Genomic DNA, 14,119 nt, shown 5'->3' with positions numbered 1-14,119 from the left:
GGTTAACTACTGCACTTTTTAATGATCAGAAATAATTAAGAATAGACAGTGGCTTATTACTGGTATAATTCAAAAAGCCCTAAATTCTGATTCATCTATTCAGTAATCATGCATTATGATTTATACTCTGTAAGTAAAGTTTCTGAAAGCTATTTTTAGTGATCTCCATCATCTAAAAACTCAGACAAGTGAGCGACAAAGACACTTGAATATATAAAATTTAGTGTGATAATTACTACCTCCATTTGAGCCTAAAACTGAAAATAATTCTCTCTGCTTCAGTAAGTTGTGAGGCTACATGGGGAGTAATGCTCACCTGGGTTTTGAGAAATGAGTCTGTGAGAAAGAACAGAGTGAGATAGAAAATAGGTGAGGACTATATATGCTAACATAATGGGGCATAAAACAGCAGAAACAACTCAAAAACCAGAAGCTCAATGTGACTGCATCATAGAGGGGATTATGGGGTTTGTGGGAGGTATTATTAGAATGGTGAAATGGGTCAGGCCTAGGTTCTTTCATGGTGTGTTAAGGAATTTGAAAATTATCCCACAGACATTGTGAGTTGTTTATATTATCATTAATGCAGATAAATAACACAAGTAAGTAAAAGGACTTTAAACATAATCTTTGTAGCCATTAAAAAGGGAAAGACTTGAGGCAGACATACAATTCACTGAAATAGTCCAGGCTAAAATAAAGACCTTTATTAGGAGGCGCAATCAAAAGGAACTCTGAGACTTAAAAATGGAATTTGTAACCAAGACCCAGACAAATGAAAGTAATCCTCATTTGCCAGCCAAAATCTCAGTGAAGTTTTGATTATATGGGGTTGGAGGAACTGAGGGTCCTGCAGCTGGATATTTACACATAGTTAGCAATGTGAGTCTGGAGACTTCCAGAGGAACACAAGTTATAGAGACGGATTTGGAAGTCACAGACGTATACATACTATTGGAAATCATGAGATTTGAGTGCTTTTTCAATATAGTTCAGCAAGATTTGCTTCAAAAGTATTTGTGTCTCTCAGACTGTCATCACTGAGGCATTGTAGTGAAGAGAAAATGGAACAGACTGTCACACAGACTTAGGTTCAAATACTAGCCTTGTCATCTACCAATCATCTATTGTTGAATTATTATTCTGAAACTTAGTTTTCCTGTCTGTGAATAATGGGGATAATAACAATTTAATATTTCACAATGACTGAATGAGATCATTTAGACACAGCATACCTTTTCTACAATCATGAGATATATCAAGTTCTGAAAACTGAAAGTTTGCTTTTTTTCATTTCTTTCCTAGTAAGTTTATTGCAAAATCATCTGTTGGCAAAATCTTACCTGACCTGAAGGCAGGCTACTGTCGTTCTTGGTAGTCATTATTTATCACATATTGTGTAATATTTATATGTTTGATTTGGGGGTAGTGCCAATTATGCCATATATGCAGTGTGCAGGCTTTCTAAAATCTGTGATACTCAAAAATGCAAAACTTCTGGCACACAGAGTTTCAGAGAAGAGGTTATAACCCTGAATATACAAATTGCCTATATGATATCAGTATAGAATAAGTTCTTAATAAATATCACCTACTGTTATCATTACCTGACTCTACGAACCTACTATTGATACCTGCTATTCAATCTTATCTTACCCAGCATGTTGCTCATTATCTATATAATATTTTTATGCTTAACAAATTGACTTCGTTTTGACTTTGGTTTCTTATGGATGTCATTTCCTAGGATTAATACTCTTCTTCCTCTTTTCAGATAAACCTCATCCCAACTCCTTCTCAATCTGAAGGCCCAACAGTAGCCACAGTTGGTGCCTGATTTTCCTAAATCCCTCAAAACTAAGGAGAGCGTATTGAATAATATTCAAGAAAAATATGATGAATGATAAGAGAATAGGATTTATAATTAAAATTCTAGGAAAGATAAAATCTAAAGGGCACAGCAGTCAGAGGAGGAAACTAAGGAGGAAAAGAAACAGAAATAACAGAGTCAAAGAATTCAAGAGAAGAGAAAGATTTGGGAAGAAGGACTGGTCAAACGTGTCATGTGTCAGAGAAATACAATAAGATAAGGAATATGAAACCACTGGATTAAGTGTTATATCACTGACAAACAAGAATAAAACTGTAGTATTTTGACACATGGAAGAAAGTGATGAAAAATTACTGGAGTTTACATGTCCATAATACATGATAGTAGGTGTATTAGTCTGTTCTTACACTGCTAATAAAGACATACCCAAGACTGGGTAATTGATAAAGAAAAAGAGATTTTAGGGACTCACAGTTCCTCATGGCTGGGGAGGCCTCACAATCTTGGCAAAAGACAGATGAGGAGCAAAGGCACATTTACGTGGCAGCAGGCAAGATAATGTGTGCAGGAGAGCTGCCCTTTATAAAACCATCAGCTCTCATGAGACTTATTCCCTGTCATGAGAACAGCATGGGAAAAACTGATTTTTCAGTTCAGTTTGAAAACATCATGATTCAATTTACCCATGATTCAATTACCTCCCACTGGGTCCCTCCCAAGACACGTGGGGATTATGGGAGCTACAATTCAAGATAAGGTTTGGGTGGGAACACAGCCAAACCATATCAGTAGGTATGATCAAATCATGAAATGTTACATGTTTCAGAATATATTCTATTGAACCCTGCTCTTGCAAGTCCAGAAGTACAAGAACACATGTTTAGTCCTAATTCAGAAAAATGAGATGAATAAATCCACATGGAATACATTATATAACATAGACATTTATATATGTTTTATATTTATATATATAATGGAGGTTATATTAGATTTCTGCAAAAAACGTTTGTTGCTTCAGTAAGAAAAACTTTTTGTTGCAATTTTTATAAGGAAAAAGTAATATATATTACTTATTAGTTAATGTTGCAAAGCTGATGCTTAACACCACAGACTTTTCTTTTTTCATAATCATTATGACAGCATGTTTTGAACACCCTGCATGGGAGAATCACCAAGACCAATAGCAGGCTATGCAAGAGTGAGAGATAGATAAACTTTTGTTGTAGTCAATTAACCAAAAGATGAGGTTGTTTATAATCTATATCATCTTAATTCATATAAGGTCACAGAATAAAAGAAACAAATATTTTATCCTCCCTTCTACCTTGAATTAGACCATATAATAATGTGCATCAGATATTAAAGAGCTGCTTTTATATTAAAGTGATACTTTGGCTTGCTTTCTTACTTCCCTTTTATGCTGTCTCAATGTTCTAGGAAATAAAGTTGCCCATATCTGCTTACAAAGACAGCCAGTTAGTTCTCACTTCCTCTAAAAGTGCATTCTCTCCCCTGTGTCTTTCTAGACTTGTGGCAATTAAGAATATCTCCTGCAGACATACGGGGAGATATTTTCGTGCATTTCCATTAACCTATGCTGAAATTATGACAGCACATATGCTAACAAATATTTCTACTAAATATGTCCAAGTTATATATCTTTCTAAGGTGAAACAATAAAGATAGGGCAAAATTAGGTAAAGAAGCAGAGGGCTGAAAGGAGTTGAGGGGAGCTCTGGACATTAATTTTCACCAAGCCAGGGGTAGAATGAATTTAAATACACACACTAACTGTCTCATAGATATATTTACATGTATTACACCTAAGACCCAATATTTTCTTTCTAAAAAATAAGCAACTTAGACTGACCCAGGACATCCTTTCATGCAGTGATTCAATAGTCAATCTCATATTTACAGGAAGAAAAACGGAATCACAAAATTAACAGTGACCCCATACTACACGTATTTGTTTAAAAAGAGGGGGTGACTATTTTCCTTCCATGCTGTAAAATTGGGTCTTCATTGAAAGTAAAAACTCCATAGTTGAAAATGTGTGATTTCACCAGTAATATTGCAAAGTAATGTCTTTAATGTATTTACAGGCAAATAGTGATAATGTCTGGAAAAGGATTTTCAAAGAAATGATTTCCAACTAAAAAATAAATATTAACCTAAAACACTATTCTCACATATGTGCCTTAGTATATATTTTTATTTTATTTAAATCTGATGAGTAACACAGGGCTTGTTTAATGTTGCGTCTTTTACATTTTTTGTACTTGACTAAAGGTGTACGTACAAGCCTTTTAAACATTTAAAAAGTTACCCACATTCATGGACATTCAACCTCCAGGTTTGTTATGGTATTGGTGATACTCTTTAGCTAAAAACAAGGCAAGGCTGATATTTCTAGATTTATCAAAGTTCATGATATTCTGGAAACCTGAATGAGACCTCTGGCAATTCACCTAAGTACGCTTCACATTTGTTCACTTCTGGTGGATTTCATTGTCAGAAAAAATCAAATGGGTTAAGTCACAGGGAATATAGCTGATAGCCTCAGCAGGACAAAAATAGACGTACATCTCTATTAAGGATTATACATGTGCTTATGTATCACATAGCCTCTAAGCTTGCACCACTTGGATAATTGCCCAAATTATATTTTCCTGACAGTTTGTACTAGATTAGTTACATGGTTATGCATTAGATTGGACTATAAAATGCAATGGAAATCTAGCATTAATTCCTTTCAAACTGTGTAAAAAACATTACAATGTTCACACAAGCCAATTATTCTATTTAAATAAGATGTTTTGAAATTGTCATTATTCAATCAGTCAAGCCCATATGATGCTTATTATGTTCAAGAATCTGTTCTAAAGGCTTTAAAAATAACACATTTCCACTTCCCAACTACCCTCATAGATAGGTTATGTTGTTTTTATCATCCTCACTTTCCAGATGGAACATGATGGAGTAACTTAGCTATAGGGAAATTAAGTTGCTTATCTAAGTCACAAAAATGGTAAGAAATGGAAATGAGATTCGAACCTAGGTAGTCCAGCTGTACTTCTCAAGTATTTAACCCCACTGGTATACTAACAATTTATGTATTTTAGAATCCAGACTATCTCATCTGAATGCTAGAATATTACAAGCTGGATTTATTTCAATATATCTCTATTGTTCATCTTTCAGTGTATCCAGCTGTACTGCTCCTGGTAAAAGGTAGTTTAGTGAAAACTGTCTTAATTTGCTAGTCTCATGAGGAAGGAGACAGGGCAAGGCAGACATGAGTTGTGAAAAGATGGTTTCTGTGCTCCCACAAATCTTAGATTTTGTTCGTCTCTCCTCCAAGAACAAAAGCACATATTCTGCCGGGGTCAGGCTTGAGAAAGAAGCACTCAAAAGGAACCTGCCCTAACAAAGGTGTAATAATCTTTTATTTGGTGTAAACAGCACTAAATGTGCCCTCAAATAAACTCTATTCTTCATGATGAGGCTCACAGATGGATGTTATTAACCATGTGTGCCATCTGGTAACTTCCTTTTTTAGCTAATCATTCTTGTTAAGTAGGTGCTAAGTCTTTACAATTATTATTTTCGTGTTGTACCCTCTAAATTTGGGTGAGCTGGGGCAGAGTACCAATTGTCGCTTTCTAATTATAGTACTGTGGCCTGAATGTGAAACTCCAGGAAGCAAAATCAGACATTGAGTAAAGTATTGAGCAAGTTGAGCTTTAAATGTTCAAGCCCAAAACAACATCCAACTTTAAGTTTTATGTAAAAAACAAGAGGAATTATATTTATATCTCATGAATTACTGTGGTTACAGTAAATAGAAACCTAAAATTTCAGTTGCTCAGGAATTTTCAGTCTACATAAGTATATAACATTAGGACACTATTGTATGAAAGTGCATTTAGGAGATTTTTTTGACAAATTAAACCTCTTTATTAACTTCAGACGAATTATAAGGCATGACCTATTGGAAGACATATATTTTGTGGTTCTGTGCTACATGAATTATACTGAACTACCTCGTCGTTCATACTATTGGGATGATCCACAATCAGGGTCCTTTTTATTTATTTATTTATCTTGCAATAAATAACAACTACATATATGAACAAAGAGGCAACATTTTACAAGCTATATAACACCTCGGCATTTAAAAACAACTCATTAATTTTATTATTTAATTTGTTCTTATATGTTCAGTTTTACATCTTTATACATTCTTGAACATTCAGTCACTGAAGAGGAATATTCAGTATAACAAAAAAATACCTGTAGTTCAGACGTTTGTAAAAGTTGAAATTTGTGTCCTTTATTGTTTTTGCTTTTTTTACATAACAGGATAGGTTAATTGGAAGTGGAATAATAAAAACATTTCTTTTGTATTCCCTTTTATTTCTAATAACTCAGGTTTGAAATACTGGAAATAGCATAAGAGATGGGACTGGCTTAAATTTGTAAACTATTTTAATGTTTTTTATCTAAATATGAAAGAGAAAAATGTATGGTTTGACTAAGGAATCCAATATTATTAAAGCATATATACCAGTACTATAGCCATTATATTTTAAATGTTTTTTTTATCATGCATATATTACTCAGAGGAAGCTACCTGCTATAACAAGTATCCCTAAAATCTCATTTGTATAGCACAGTAAAAGTTTATTTTTTACTTACATTCATCCAATCAGGTTTTGTCAGGCAGCCTTTTATATTCAGGATCAGGCACCAAGGGGTTCATCCAAAGACCTCAAAGTCCTTACTGGATTCTTTGCCTTCAGCCATCTGATAAGTAATGAAAGACAAAATTAAGATCATTTCTGCCCACATTCTGTCAGATGAAATTTGTCATATGACTCTTCCTAAATGCAAAGGTTGGAAACATGGTCTCTCTGTTTTCCCAGACGTAAAATGTAATGAACTGGTGAAGACATAGCATGGTCACACATTCTGAGAATCCCTATATTTATCAATAATTCAGGTATTTTTGTCAGTTAATATCCAAATAATGAAGACAGCTTGTTAAATTCAGTTTCGGTTAAACAGCTTGCTAGCAATTGGCTTCTGACCCACATGATTTTAGTTTATTTTGGATGCAGCCTACTTAGTATTTCAAGTGGTACGAATTAGAATCCTCAACAGAGAGAATGTAATCACAATCTTCCAAGCTCTTCAGGAGTGCAGTTTCTATTTGTTCAACAAGCTACCGATTTGCCTATGCCTGATTTAACAGTAGAAAATACCTTGCTCTGTCTTCAAATACATTCTGGGTTTTGAAGGGGATGGAATGAGAAAAATCAGTGGTTGGTATACATCTCATTTACCACATTGACTGCTAGTCCTGCAGCAAGCAAAGCAGTCTTTGAAAGAGCTGCATAATGTCACCCCTGTTGTGGATGAATACCACATGCCACGTTATCACCTCCTTATTAGTAATAATAAATTGAACCATCATGAATGAAGCATTCAAGATTTACAGACACTTAGAAATAAGTTTTCTTTAATGATATGCATAACATATAAATCAAGTTTAATTTTGTGCTTGCTCCTAGAAGCAACATTGGAGCTCAAAAAGTAAGCTGCCTAATTCTTCTAGAAAAGAAATTAATTTTCAGAATATGTCTAGTAATTCAGAAACCAAACAGTTGTTAGTTATGGAAAGGGAAATCAAGAGCATTGCAAGCATCTAAGCATCTAAGTACAATGGACTTGAATTTGATGCAATGCACATGATTGTATGGATATATCTAATTTTCACAGTGGAAGTTCATCAGACCTAAGTTGAACTATCAATATGTCTGAATTGAATGAAGATTAGCTAGCAATGAATTAATTGCTATCTCCCACTGATAAGACTTCCATTGAATTACATGGGATATAAAGAAATACAGCTATTAAAATGAAGAAAAACAAAATTAACTATAAAGAGCTTCGTAGTCTGATGCAAACTGAATAGCAATATAGTAAATTATGAAAGGTCAAATGACTCATACATTCAATTACTGGCTAAAACACCATATCTTAACTCTTGATGAAGGATGAAAACCATAGCCAAATCTCTTTATTTTTTTTCTTTCAAAAAATCCAAAATTAATAACAGTTAGAGCATGTTTTAGCAATCATGTTCCCCACACCACCAGACTCTATATAATTATTTTAGGATGTTTCAGTATGCACAGGTTGTTTTGATTGACCTGACCAGTCAAAGCAGTCCATTGATTTCTCTCAAAGCACATTCTTGACTACCGTTTCCTTAAATTCCTGCTTCTTCTACCATTTAGATTCAAGTACAAAGAAGAAATACGTAGGTAGAGGAAATAATTATAGTCTTATGTGGAATATATCATTTAATGAGTCACAAACATCATTCCATTGATTTGACAAGAAATGAAGAGAATCCTAGACACCTGATTATCTAAAGCACCAGAGTAGAATATCATACCCCCTTCCTGTCAACAAACTGAGTTCACCACATCCAGTATCTGACTATGGTAAACTTATAGTTCAATGTTTTCTTAATAGTGATCTGAATTATTTAACATCTTAGTTGGAGGATGAACTAGAAAACATCTAGATATCTTTTGGGGGTTGCTATGTTTCTTTGACTTTCTTCTATCTCTCCCCCCAAATCATCTCCTGGGGATAATTGTGAAGCTATAACATTAGTTATTGAGTATTGTGCTTATGATACAAATATCCCTTTAGGCTATTGAAGTATACGCAATCTCAAAAGAAAAATGAGCTCCTTTTAGAATAAAATTTTTATAGTTTTAAAACAGTCAGTACAAAAATCCCCTAAATCTGTATTGCTACAGATTTTCACAAATAGAGGCAGGATGCAAAAAAGCATGAAGTTCAAAAATTAAATTGTAAGATCTTTTTACATATAGGAAGTAGAAACAAAGGTTAAACATTTAGTTGTACTTTTTACTCTGAAAAATACATATGAACAGGCTCCAGAACTCAGTAACACAAAAAAATTGAAAATAGTTGAGTTGAGTTGGCCTTTAAGAGTATACATTAGGCAGTAACTTACATGATATGATTGAAGGCTCTAAAGCACATAGCCTGATCAAAAGTTCCTTGTCCCTGACAGAACAGGTACTTCTACATATTTATTATTCTGAGTCTTCTGAGTTGTTTCATTAGGTACTTTTTCTTAATTAGAAAATGAAATTTGTTAACTCCAAACTCATGCTAGTACCTAGGACTTGGTATTTTCTCACAGAAATAGGAATCAGGACTGGTTGCTGGATGTGGACATGATACGATTCAGGAAAAGAATAACAAAAATGGGCAGAAGAACACCAGAAACCATCTCCCAATTTGCATTATGACTATGTCCCAAATCTTATGCAGACAGACATTGTGGTTATCATTATGCCTTATAGTTTACATTAAAATAATAAGAACATGTTAAGATGGTTATGCTTTATGTAATATGTACATTTAAAAGTGTGGATCTTTTTTAGATACACCTCCTGTCCTTGTCCTGAAACATCTACAAGGACCCCTGTCTGCCAAGACATAAGGTAAAATTGTTCTCTTACCTTCAGAATTTACTCAGAGTAGGTATTTGGTATTTCTTTAATATAAATCCTCTTCCAAATGATCCATTTCTGGTAATAATATACTAGTAGCAGTAGTAGGAACAATAATAAATAATACTTGAGTGCTTACTGTTACAAGGGCTTATGAAGTAATACTGCTATATCTGTATTCAACAAATGTTTTTCACTGACCAGAGCTATATAAGGTTGTAAATCAAAATAAATCTTTTAAAAAGACTTCCTTTTGTTCAGCCATTCCCTTGGAAAACATCACCTGGGTAATCTACAGAGGAACTGGGACCATTAAGGACTATTGATTAGTTTAACTTTGTTTATAGTCAATAAGGAGGTTGACTGACTTCTGAAACACACAGGTTAATTATTGTCTGTGAAATCCCTGATACCTAATGTCGCAATATTACCCTGTAAATTAACATTTGAAAAGTTTGGATTCTTGAGTTAGTTGTCAAAGAAATTATTATAGTATCTGTTAAAATGATTAGTTTCATTTGTGACCACTTGTTTCATTATTAGCCTATCCCCATGAAGAGCCACTAAGAATTCTATCACTACAAAGTCAACTTGCATTGAATTACTACAAGGAACAGTGAGTAAAATTTTTTTATAAGCATAAATTCAATATTCATGCAAAACAACTTAGCCTGTGCTGCCTGGAGCCTTTCCACAGCAAAACGAAGGACCATGCGTTACTTGAAGATTGTACAGAAACTGTCTTCAGTCCTTTGAAATTAAATCACTAAGTGAGCTTCCATGTATTAATATAGGTCCACTGTGGCAAGAGGAAGAAATGTACACCTTCTTGTGGCAATCGAATAACTGCAATAATTTTATGTCACTAAGCTGACTCACATACAGGAATGGTGGTATAAACGCGTCAATGGTAGTCTAAACTCATCAGCAGACAAATGCACTGACAGTTTGATTGTTGAAGGAGTATATTCACGGCTCTTACATCTTTGCAAATGAAAAAATGATAGCGAGATTAAAATTGAAAAAAAATCTCTGGCCCAGAGTCCTGTGTGATAGCAGTAAAACATGTTAATTTCTTGACAAGCTGAAAATGTAAGATAGAAACCTTTTCATTTGCAGTTGAATCTGGAGCTGTTTCAAAACTGGAGAAGGAACTCAAATTTATAAATACTTTCAGAAATGTCTGCTTACTCAGACTGTTTTAAGACAGTTTTCTCAAGGTAATGAAAAGATCAAAGTGATATACGTCTACACTTTTTGTTAAAAAATAGACAAATTTTTTAATGAAAATATATTTTTTCTAAAGAGGTCCAAAAATTTCCATTATAAAAATATTTTTATCACAATGAAGAGCTACATATTTTTCAGTGTCTTGATTACTAAAATAAAAAAATAGACTTTCAGATTTGACTTATTTAAGTAGTCATGGAAATAAGGTTAGGAAATCTAGTTAGGATGTTGACCTAAAGATAGAAATTCTAATATTCTTATGGTAAGTATATTTGTGTAAGAGCTACATACCTCAAAAATCATTGGGAATTGCAAAAAGTAAGTTTCATTAATATTTTCAGAGTCTGGCAAAAAGAAAGTCAAATGTTAAAAATAAAAAAGTGATAAAGAAACAGTAGGATGCATGAGCTTCATCCACTAAAGCCATAATAATTGAATCATTCTGCCCCCCTTCTTGCATTGAGATTATAATGGCTCCATACTAGGTAAGCAAGTGAGACTAATAACAGCATCCATCCTCATAAGCATGCCATTAAGGCAGGAGACGATAGCAGGAGCAAGAGGAGAAACAACACTATGCGTAAATCACTCTGACCTAGAAGACTGAAGCAAACATAAAAAGAAACCGTGAAAACACAACTAGCAACAGTGTCAGAAGATGTACTAGGGTAGGTTAGCTATAAGTAGTACATGCAGAAAGGCATGGTTCCTAATGCAATGTAATACATCCAGGAAAGATTTCGAAGGAAAAAAAATAGATATTAGTCATCAGTAAAAAACATTGCTTGGAAAAAAAAAAAAAAAAAGCCCTCATTAAAGTATTTGCTTGTAAGACCTAATAGCTCAAAGAAGCTACAAGAGTTCATTTTCATCTAGATGATGTTATGACACAATGATCATAAGTAGGTGGCTTTGTATTGCATTTTTGCTTTACCAGCAAAATTGGACTAATCAGTACCCTTCAGTATTCAGTAGTATTGATGATGTTAAAATCTTAGGTTTTAGTAACTATGAAGTAATTATGTTACTGTAGGACTACAGATTGTACCCATAGCCCTATGTAGCTGCTCGATCCTGTTCTAAACATTATTTATTTTTATTTTTATTTTTATTTTTTTCTTTGAGATGGAGTCTCGGTCTGTGGCCCAGGCTGCAGTGCAGTGGTGCGATCTTGGCTCACTGTAACCTCCGCCTCCCGGGTTCAAGTGATTCTCCTGCCCCAGTCGCCCGAGTAGCTGGGATTACAGGCGTGCACCACTACATCCGGCTAATTTTGTATTTTTAGTGAGACAGGATTTCACCACATTGGCCAGGCTGTTCTCAAACTTCTGACCTCAGATGATCCATCCGCCTTGGCTTCCCAAAGTGCTGGCATTACAGGCGTATTGATTTTTCTCTTGGAACGTTTTTATTTTCTCAGTGTTCATATTGGTATGACAACCTGGTAGAATAAGCAGAAAAATCAACATCTCAAATAACTTCTTAACATTCAAAACAATACAATTAATTTGCTGAAGTTTAATATTTGAAGGTGATTATAAATTGCTACAATAAAAAAGATGTAGCAAAGAACTGATGCTTGGTTTTTGATGGTTTGGGGCAGGGATCAGCAAACTTTTCCTCTAAAGGGCCAGACAGTATTTTTCAGTTTAGTGGGACATATGGTCTCTGCCACAACTACTTGGCTCTGCCACTGAAGTGTGAAAGCAGCGACAGACCATAGGTAAATGAATGAACATGGCTGTTTTCCAATAAGAGTTTATGTATAAAAACCAGCAGTGAGCTAGTTTTGACCCATGGGCCATAATTCATCCATCAGTGGTTTAGAAAAAGGGGAAAGTAAAATAATACCTTAACTGTAATTTTGGAATCAAATTTATACCAGGCAGATTTTTCCTCCACATCATATGCTGCCTTTCCTCTAAAAATAACATTGTAGGTAACAGTATTCTGGCTGAAATATTCTTAAATCCATTATTACTTAAAAAATTTTTTTTCTTAATTAGAACATACATTTATTCCCCAAAACTCAAAAACTCGTTTTATTAAAATATGAGGTTGTGAAGTGAAAAAATATGCAAAAACTAAAGTGTTAAGGAATTAAACATACAGTGTAAGTTGTATACTATTGTTCAGTTGTATCTAGACATGTTTATTACCAAGCTGGAAGCCGCTTAGGTCGATGATATTATACTTACAAATGTCACCACAGGTATATTTGTTCACCAAACATGTGTTAGTTATTTAAACCCTTTCTGGCTCTATGCACTAGCTCATGTCGTCACACTGTTGTTCAGGTCACATTATCAAGAAGTATGTCTAGCAGCCACTTTCTCAGATCAGAAACTGTAATTTACTTACTAATTTATGACTTTAAATAAAAGAATCACCAATTCAGAATAATAATAATTTGTCTTACACTTTGGTTTGTGGATTTACCAGCCTAGCAATAATATTTATTTTTATTTCTATTTATTTTTAAGGGAAGTACCCTTCACTCTTTTAAGAAGCAGAGTACTTCACTGTGTGTCAGAATTTTCTGGTGCTCCACAGTAAATGAAAATTGTCATTCAATTAACAAAATGTGTAAAGAAGCATAAAATTGTAAAAGTTACCACATAATGTGGGATTCCCTTGATTTCTTCCAGTGCTCTCCTGCAGAATTTAGAATGATGAGCCCCTTGTTTTCTTCACATCACTTTTGGAGACTTTTGTTGGTATTTTATCCTCTGTACCATTTTTTCTGGTTATTTATTCTCAGCATTTAAAGTTGGATAGGAAATGCTTTCCTCCTCTAACTTCTGGTGATACAGTTCTGTCCATATGCATCACTGTTACTTTTCTTTATGGTGTTTGAAGGTAATGGAAGCGATTTTGTAAATGTATCTCTTATGTCAAGAATCCCCTCCTGAAAGGGGAAAATTTAGTCCTGTAATTCCTAGACTCTTCTGATAGCTCAGACTAGTGTGGTTAGAAATCACTAGGGTAGCTATACATTGCCCAAAACATCTTTTTAAATACAATTTTCTTGTATATATTTATGTAGGAAAACATAATGGTGAACATACATAGAATGCATACGTCCTAAACAAGTTAAATTTATTTCAAATTTTGTTTGCCACCAAATTCTATAGTAAAATTGAAAATGTATTTAATTCAGTTGATCTGAATTCAGAATAAATTTTTATAATGATATCTTGAATGATAAAACAGGCATTAAGTTATATTGCAATGTTCTACTAACAGGGAGTTTGAACACCAACTTAGCAGTTTAATTTTTACTTCACAACATGTTTATAGTCTATATACTGTGGTTTGTTCCTGTATTTTATTTGCCATCAAAATTTCCTTTTAAACTATAAAATTTTCTCAGGCTTGTGAAACTCTTGACTCTTCTGTGAATTATCATAAAGTTGAATGCCCTCATTCATTTCTTGTTTGGGTATTAGCATTACCTGGAGAAGATAAGCCAATAGATAAACATCCTCATATT

At 33.9% G+C, this 14,119-nt stretch overlaps 1 long non-coding RNA gene across 1 annotated transcript; it reads left to right on the top strand.

Moving 5' to 3' along the window:
• Nucleotides 1-535: 535 nt before the first annotated feature.
• Nucleotides 536-10,366, top strand: LOC131383279 (uncharacterized). The gene is made up of 4 exons (XR_009213190.1): nucleotides 536-602; nucleotides 9,328-9,387; nucleotides 9,940-10,012; nucleotides 10,191-10,366. It is a non-coding gene; the product is annotated as an uncharacterized LOC131383279 (long non-coding RNA).
• Nucleotides 10,367-14,119: the final 3,753 nt, after the last annotated feature.

This window comes from Hylobates moloch, unplaced genomic scaffold, assembly GCF_009828535.3.
Source record: "Hylobates moloch isolate HMO894 unplaced genomic scaffold, HMol_V3 SCAFFOLD_4, whole genome shotgun sequence".
In the NCBI taxonomy this organism is placed as follows: domain Eukaryota; kingdom Metazoa; phylum Chordata; class Mammalia; order Primates; family Hylobatidae; genus Hylobates; species Hylobates moloch.
Note: the sequence above shows the minus strand (reverse complement) of the source record. Positions and strands in the feature narration are given on the sequence as shown.